Genomic DNA, 9,614 nt, shown 5'->3' on the forward strand with positions numbered 1-9,614 from the left:
CCGTGAATGTGCAGGCAGCATACTTAACAACATAATCCTCGGGGCAGTTGCTGATATTCACCACGGATTCTATTTTCTCGATCCATTTAACTAATCCATTTGGTCCTTCAGACCCGCTAAACTCTAGAGGTTTGCACAACATAAAGTCCTTGATCGAACATCCCCTGAATGTACGAACCGGTTCAGTACGGTTTTTCTCAACCGTAGGTATAGGGCCATTACTATCAGTAACGACTACCCTAGGCGGTGCGTCATTACTCGGAATCGTGTTTTCATTCTGCGGAGGATTAATATTTCGTTCCCCGTCATTATTGGTGGTCGTTTGATTGCTCGGAGGGGTTGGATTGGTCGAGTTGTTAATACTGGCGGCGATGCGCGATACTATATCTGGTATCGCCGCCTCCAACTGGCGAGCAATCAGACGGCTCACGTCCACTTCCGACAATTGGGCTGAACGTTTTGGTGCCATTCTACACAACATCAAGAAAATATATATAATCAATACAAATTCCAATCATAAAACACAACAAACATTCCATTCATTAATAACGTTAGTACATATTACACAAACATCCGTTCACATTACTTTCCTGTCACTATTACATTAGATAAGTTTTCCTACATAGGGCCTATGTCGGCATCATCTCGACATAACCCGTAACGGGTCAGTGCTTGAATGATACCAAAAAGTATCTATACTGATATGCCCCAAAAGAGACCCACCCTAAGGGCCAGTGGTTGTATTATAACTAAACAAGATTCACTCCATGTTAGCATCACCACTAACTGCTTACACAGAGTATCAAAAAAAATGGTCCCTGTCTAACCCCAACCCAAAACCAACTAAACACGGTGGTAAACCAACCCCACCAACATCGCCACCAACACCACCAACATGGCCATCATAACCCGAACCCGCATCTCCACCCGGCCAAGCATCCATTGGGAGTATGAGCACTCCCTCTTCAGCTGGGCAATCGCATACTGATGGTCCAGTATGCAATCACCCAAGTACATCCTCCTCTGGACTCCCACCGTCAGGGCGGCGGAGTGCTCGTTCACCTGTTCGGTGAGCGTTCGGAGCCAGGCCGCCGCGTCCCGTTCCTGTCTCGGGAGACCCCACACAGGTAGAGTCGCAGGCTCGGGCCGAGAGCTGGAGGACTCGCCCCTGCGAGTAGCAGGTCTAGGTGGGGGCGAGATAGGTCGGACAGGTGGGATACTGATCCGCGCCGTGAGGCGGGGTCCGAATCCGGGGGGTGCAGGAGCGACCTGTGGTGCGGGTGGGGTCGGGGATCTGGCAATCCTAGCTGGGGAGGACTGGCCGAACTCCTAAGGCTAGCCTCGGAAGGCTCTGTGATAGATGCTACGAGTGGGCTCCCGGAGTCCCCGGAGCTGACCTCCTCCGGGTCCTCCTCAATCGACAAACTGGGGGTTCTTGACATTTTACCTGCACACAAGATAACAAACATATAGTTCTTTCCATTGTGTAAATCATAATCAAATTAATATACACTTACTTATACAACTTGACCACATTACAATATTATCACATATTTGCACGTAGGTTGCCAATTTTACCTATTAAAATCCCTCGTGACCTTCCCTGAATTCCCTCGTGCAGACAAGTCTGTTATTATGTTCCGGACCATAATAACTCACTTGTCCATTCAAGTTCATCCCGATCTCGTCACAATATATTATTAGTTGATATTCAGATCCTATAATACTTGAGCTACTGGTTATATTTTAGGTATCTTTCAAAGACATCCTAATTCTTTATAACCAATGGCTCTGATACCAAGTTCTGTAACACCCCGTAACCGTAGCGGAAACGTACACGGGATGCAACAGACACATCTGATATCAACAGCATTGTTTATAAAGAAAACACCACTACATTACTTTAAAAGTATTACATTGTTCTGAGTTTCATAACCATCTAAGCGTTATCACATAAGTGTTACCGATAATACATTATCATATTTAATGCAAAATATAGATCTCTAGACTTCCACAAATAGCACACAGCATCGAACACATATCACTCATTCCGATTTGAGTGTACCTAGAAAGCATGTAAAGAAAACGGGTCAACTACGAATAGTTGGTGAGTTTCACTAATTTAAATAAAACACGACAAATCGTTATAAAAATCATGAATAAGTGATGTAATTATACTGAGTTCACGAGTGAAAACTCTATTAACCCCAAAACATTTAGATTAACCTCCGGGAACTCTGTTACCCCAGAATACTTCCAATAACCTCTGGGAACTCAGTTACCCCAGAAACACATTTAATAACCTCTGAGAACTCGGTTACCCCAGAACACTGTTTCGGGCCTTACAATATTAGCAACTTAGTTAATTACCATCTTAATACATTCCCGTACGATTTCCGTACAATAAATATTATATAAATACATTCGTTTCCATGCGATTAGCATGTACTTAAACACTTTGATAGAAACATGCTTTCCGCCCCGGGAAAATATTTAAAACAGTTCAGTAAAAAGGGGCTCGTGAAAACTCACCTTCCTGTGAGCAAGATGTACTACGGTGCACGGCTACTGGTACAGATCTGTAATACGATCCCCAAATCGTTACTACACAATTTCTAACAATATAACTTAAATTCGTGTTAGCCGGTACGTCCGGGGACACTGTTAACCCAGTACCGTACACGATCCGGGGACCATGTTAACCCCGATACACTACTCAGGACTTAGATTGTGATATAACTTAGAGTTCTTTAGTCAAAACTACCGATAGTTTGTTTTCTCGTTTTGCGTGCCTAGCACGGTTATTCGTCTTTATGTTTTCAAAAAAAATGAGTTTGACCACACACGACCCAAAAATAGTTATTATTGATATCTTCATTATAGTGGTGAAATTAGAGCTCGGTTAAACACCCCGTTTGGCCGCGGGGCCCGTTTCCGTCTTTAATACACCGGAAACGGTTGAATCGGGTAAAATTACCCAAATCATCCGAATCATTTTCGGATGATTTATTTTTACTTGATTAACTTAGTTTCATGAAAATAGTCCATTTTTAAGGTTTTTATGCACCAGTCAGCTCGCTTAGGCGAACTTTGCTGGTTTTCTCGTTTTAAGCTTTAAAAGTTTGTTTTTAAGTTCCATTTAGCACAAATAAATATCCGTTTAGTCTCGGACCTTGAAATTTTGTACAAACCATATTTTGACAGTAAGGAATTTTATAAAATTTTTTCAGAATTAATTTTTATATCTAAGATTTATTTAACCATTTTTAAACGTCATTTAAACACCAAATATGTCGAAAATACCAAACGACCTTCGAAAAATCTCAAATTTTTCTGGGATGACCCCTATCACCCACATAGTTCCCTGTAATTTTTCCAGAACCAAAAACTTATTTTTCATGCCATTTTTACCAAAACCGAGCTAGAAATCCCTAGAACTCGTTTTACCGAAAAGCCTACTTAGACTTCTCCAATGAACCTGAAATTTTGTGTGTGACTTTTATATGTTATAAAAAGCTTATCTTAAATTTTTCAGAATTTTTCATGATGTTTAGCTATTTTTCACCATTTTTGGCCAAAACCGAGCATTAAATTCACCAAATATTCATCCTTTATCCAAAAATTACCAAACATTCACAGATCTCATATTTCCATGTGTAGATCATCTCTGTGAAATTTCATGACCCAACTCTAAGCCTACCACAATCTGTCCAAAATAACTAAATCACACGAAAACCGAACTATCTTGTGTTTTCTAGCGTTAGATCGCAAAGATCTTGGTTTCTAGCCTTTGCTAGCCACTAGATACAACACTTACAAGCACATCAACACCACACCAAGCAAGTTATACCCACAATCAAGCCATTTCTTTCATGGTTTCGATTTAAACATCAAAACAAAGATTTTGACCGTAAAAATTCGTTTTTGACTCTTTTAGCTACTTTCTTGGACCAAGATCCTTTGTAAAACTTGTATACATCCCTTGATCCTCCAAGAATCGGTTTCATCTCGGGTTTTCACCCATTTTTCATTTGAAACCTCATTTTCTCAAGATTATGGAATCAAAACTAAGAATCAACCATTAAAATCATGTTTATACCTTGAGTTCTTGCCTAAAAAGCTTGGGTTTTGGATGGATGATGAAGAGGTTGAGAGGATTTGGGAGAAATAATGTGGAAAAAAGAAAAGTGAAGTGTGTGTGTGACTAGCATGGACCGATCGGTCCATGTTAAGTGGGTGGGGGGGCCCACATCTCCAACCATGGCCACATATTCGGATTGCGTAATCCGGATAATGTTGTGGATAATCTGGTTCAGTTCGTTTTTCGGTTAAACGTTTAATTCCGCTCAAAACGAGGCCAAAACGGTCGTTTTTCGGCTTAAAAATAAAATTTATATAAAACTGATTTAAAAACTTTAAAAACTTAAACCATGACGTTTATTGACTTAACACCTCGTATTGTCGGTAATTGTGCATCTTTTTCGGTTTGATCGATCGTCTCTTGCTTGGTTTGATGTTAAAGGTTTCGTTTATCGTACCGACGTACTAATAAATCGAAATCCTTTTTCTGTGATATAATTCACTTATCCCGAAGCTTTAATACTTCGTAAACATCACTAAACATTATATATTATGTCTATAATGTAATTCCCGATTCGTTCGAGTTTCAATAACCGTTCATCGGTTAATCGTAATTCTAATACGACTAACTGTTCATTCGAGTATAATTCGTACTGTGAATCTTATATACTCGTGTAAACACATTATAATTCATATATTCAGTATTGAATAACACGTAAATAGTATATTCCGGCTAGGGTATACCTGAATTTGCCGGAATCGTTACATTACTCGACCTCAAGGACATGTTCAACCTGTTCATCCATCCGTATACAACTTGCCACCAGGTCGTCAAACTGAAATGCTGCTAAATCTGCTACACTTATATGAAAATCAAATGGCAGCTGATCGACAAACTCAAGAACGACTCATGGAGAATCAACGAAAAATGATGAGCTATATTTTGTTCTGTCAGAAGGAGACTAAGTCGTTGCGTATGATTGTTGAGTCTTAGGGGGTGAAATTAAAGGAACAAGAAGAGTTAATTTTACAATTAACTTGTAAAGAAGATGCCCTCAAGAAACTCAAAAATGACGATGATGATCCTGACGAATCTGATGCAGGAGGTGAGCCTAAACAATCGCATGGTTCATCCTCTGGTGCAGGTGTTAGTGGCGCTGATGATTCGAACAAACAGATAATTATCTATCAAGATCCAACAGCTGCCAAGCCAATTGAAATGATTGAGGCTAACACGGTGATATTTATTGATGGGTCAGGAGTGGTTAGAAGTGTGGTGAACAGAGATGAGATAGAGGTCGGTGAGTTTGTGGTTAGATCTTTGACACGGGAGCAGATTTCGATTCTGCTTAGGCTGAATGACGATCAGTTGACTGCTTTAGAGACTGAGCCCGATGTCGAAGTGATCAATGAGGATGAAATGGAAGTTGATCCGTTATTTATGGATACGGATTTTATTTATGTGAACGAAGAGATTGAGATAGAGGATGTAACAGCTGAAGAGTACCCGGATTTGTATCAACATGTAAACGTTGATCAAGGTGCTCCGGTATTTCATGAAGACGTAATTAAAGAGACTGAGGATGAACTGGAGAAGATTGTGCAGCGAACTGTTCCCTCACTCAAAGAAGTGACTGATGATGACATAGAAAGATGGTTCAAACGTCAGAAAGTGGGAAAGATCATCAGTGCTTATCGGTATGTAGATCAGGAAAGAAAAGATGCTGCTGCTGCTTGGATTGAAGCTAATCAGGTGACTACCTTCAAGACTGTTTCTAAGGTACATGGTGATATTGTCTCCTGACTCTTTGATTCAGACCTTAAGGTATGTATAGTCAAGTGGGAAAAGGGTGTCCAGTATTACGAGAGGATAATGGATGTTTTAACTCTATCGCGTTGGGATATACGTACCCTCGTGAGACGTCCATTTATCAATCGTGGGGGTCACTGAACGGCTGAGTGGTTTCATCAACACTTACTGTTCGAGGTCAATCATGGCTTCAAATTCTTCAAGCCCAGGTCCCAAGACGTAAGCGCACTGATGAGATTGATCCAAGGACCGGCTGGAAGAAACTTGTTTTGAAAGTGAAGCCGCCAAAGACAATGAAAAGGGTTCCTGTGAAGACAATGCCTCAAGATATTTATTTGTCTTTCAACCGTTGGTACTATGACAATCGTACTGGCGAGGCCGTCATTGTTTGTGGTCGAGGACTGCAGACCGAGCTCATCAAGATAATCAACCCGATGTGGTTGGTTAATTTATCAGAGACAGACAACGACGTGCTATACAGGAAGCAGATTTTATTTGAACGCCAAGAAGATTACGACCTGGCTATGCAATTCCAATGAGTCGTTCGTGTGTGTCACGAGCATGGAATTCATAGTTGCAGAGACTGGCAGTCCAAGCACTTCAAATAAGTTAAAGACAAAGAGCTCAAGACGAGGGGGTGTCTGTTAGTGCACGGTTTTGCTTCTAGAGTCTTTGTATTTATAGTTAATGTTTATTTATAAATTAATGTAATATTTAATGTTTATATTTATCTAATTCATTAAAGTTATGTCTAGTTCGCTAGGAATGTTAGCGAACTAAGACTAGTTCGTTAAGGTTAAGTCTAGTTCGCTAAGGATGTTAGCGAACTAAGACATTATAATGTATTCCCTCCTGATTCGTTAGGGGATGTTAACGAATCAGGGGGCGGTTCGTTATGATAAATTATGTAACGAAGGGGAAGCTGGTTCGCTAGGGGATGTTAGCGAACCAGGTCGTCCTCTATTTATAGTGAACCACTGTTCACTTTAAGTTAAGTTTTTGAGAAAAATCTCAGAGAGTAATATAAAGTTATTTTCAGAAAAGCAATTACTCTCTCTCAAGCTTCATATTAACGTTATTAATAATATATACACATATACAAAACACTAAATCAATGTTTATTATGAGATAGATCTTTAACAGTATAATCAACAGATCTGAGATCTGTGTCATTGTTATTAACTGTTAATCCGGGATCAAACAATGGACTTGGGTCATAAGGGAAAGAAGGAAAGACCATGGGCTTAAGCCTATGATCCATAAATATATAAACCCTTAATCTCCATTTAATCCTCATTCACATATATTCCATACACCACCAATACACACACTTAAGATATCTCTCTAGTTCTCTCCTTCTCTAGCCGAAACCAAGAAAGAATCCGAGCACCGACCCGAGGTAATGATAGTTTAATATTGTATGAGCTTAACCCGTTTGATATAGTCACGAAACGACGTGCCGACACCGTTAAACCATTTAAGTCACGAGATCCGGGTGGAATCGGGTATGAACCGAACCTATGATGAGCTTAGGGGTCACCTTAGCTCAGATCTGGATCGAACGGGACGAAAAACGGTGAAAAACGAGTTAAAACTCGTTTTTCCGACGTGTTCGCTGTTTTCCGGCGGCTTTCCGGCGGCGGCGCCGGAAAGGCGGCTCCGGAAAAGTTAATACGAGGATGTCAGGAAATGTTCTGACATTCCCTGACCTAACCCTAGTTCGCTACGGGGATTTAACGAATTAAAGGTGATCCGCTAGCTGGTTCGTCTATGGGAACATAACGAACTAGCTACAGTTCGTGTTCAATTCGTTAAGTTGATTCGCTGAGGAAAGAATAACGAACGGGCCTTAGTTCGCGTCCAGATTCGCTAAGGAAAATATAACGAATTCGTTATAGTCATTCGTTAGAAAAAATAACGAATTGGATGGACCAATTCGTTACCAGGAATGGTTCGTTATGGACTGATTCGTTATAAGATCTAGTTCGCTTAATAACCAGTTCGTTAAAGGGTTCAATTCGCTGCATGGATCAGTTCATTAAGATAACACAATTCGTTAAGAACCAAGTAACGAACCAGAAGTTTGATGGAATGACAGAACAGTCATTGGACTTAGAAAAGAATGATTTAGTTACAAAGAAGCCCTTGAACTTTTAAGTAGCAAATTATTTAATGATTCAAAATCCTAATGGAAAATGTGTTAAGACAGTTAATGAAAATAAAAATTTTCCAAGATGACCTGGCAGCTTAACCCCATCCAGGGGCTCTGCCCCTTAGGGGTGAGCAATAACCGAATTGTTAACTGAAACCGAACCGAAAATCGACAAAACCGAACCGATATAACCGAAAACCGAATTAACCGAACCGAACCGAACTCTTCATTTTTTAATATTTTCAAGCATTTCCCCCTCTATTTCATGTATTATATGTATTAATAGTTTAATACTATCATTTTCATGTATTTATATCTCTATTTCATGTACAAATATCTCAATTTCATATATTTATACATTCATTTCATATGGTTATGTATTCATTTCATGTATTAAAACATTCATTTCATGTATTTTTAAGCAAAAATTTTAGCCCAAGTTTAAAACTGATTATTAACCGAAATTAACCGAACCGAACCTATAACCGATCGGTTAGGTTGGGTTATTGCTAATAACCGAACCGAACCGAACCGTGCACACACCTACTGCCCCTTGGACCCCGCTAGGGGCTGCCGCCTCTAGAACCTCGCTGCCAGGGGCGCTGCCCCCGGACCCCCGTTCGTTGAGGGTAATAATTAAACTAGAAAGACGATATGTGTAGTGATAGTCTATTAATACGTATAATTATTATACAGTTAGTCGTGCACAGCTCAAGAGGGGAATAACCGTAAACGGTGAACGCAACCGCATTGAGGTGAGTTTCTAGCCCCAGTTCCTTGTTATGTTTTCGGGGCTGTGTGCATACTCGATGTGATAGTTAATACACTTACCTTAAGTGGTAAGTGTCTGCCTTGTATGATTTATGTATGATGATTGCTTGACGGTGCGTGAACGATCTTCGGATATTGCATGTACCGTCAGGTGGTAGCTGATGTGATTGCCATGTATGATGTAAGATAAGATGCATGTATAAATATATATGATGTATGCATAATGTACGTATGATATGTTAATGGTACGTGAACGCTCTTCGGAGATTGCACGTATTGTCAGGAAAAGTATTTAAGAACAGGTATAGTATGAAGTTATGGAAGAAAGGGTACCGGACACTAATAATATCCGAGGATGAAAGGTACCGGACCTTAATAATATCCAAGGATGAAGGGTGACCGGAGCCTAATAATATCCGAGGATGGAGGGTACCGGACCCTAATAATATCCGAGGTATGTAGGGTGAAACGCTCTTTATAATGTATGGTTAGATATGAATGTGTATGGACGAATGCTGATCATGATATGTATGTAATGCGTACCTTCGGGCACGTTTATGTGTATGAAAAGTAAGTTATGTGATTAACTAGAACTCACTCAGCGTAGCTGACTTTTAGTATGCACGCATGCAAATAGGTTGAGGCAGCTCGCGTGACTGAAGACACATGGCATGGAATCGAAGATACCAAACATCTCGGAGAAATGTTGTGATGTTTTAAATACTATGTTTTGTTTTAATTGACTACGAATGTTTTATAAGACATGATTTGATGGTTAGGTAAAATGTTATGGTTGAAAGT

This window comes from Bidens hawaiensis, unplaced genomic scaffold (genome assembly GCF_021521415.1).
Source record: "Bidens hawaiensis isolate Kalapana, Puna unplaced genomic scaffold, B.hawaiensis_p1.1 tig00069150_1, whole genome shotgun sequence".
In the NCBI taxonomy this organism is placed as follows: domain Eukaryota; kingdom Viridiplantae; phylum Streptophyta; class Magnoliopsida; order Asterales; family Asteraceae; genus Bidens; species Bidens hawaiensis.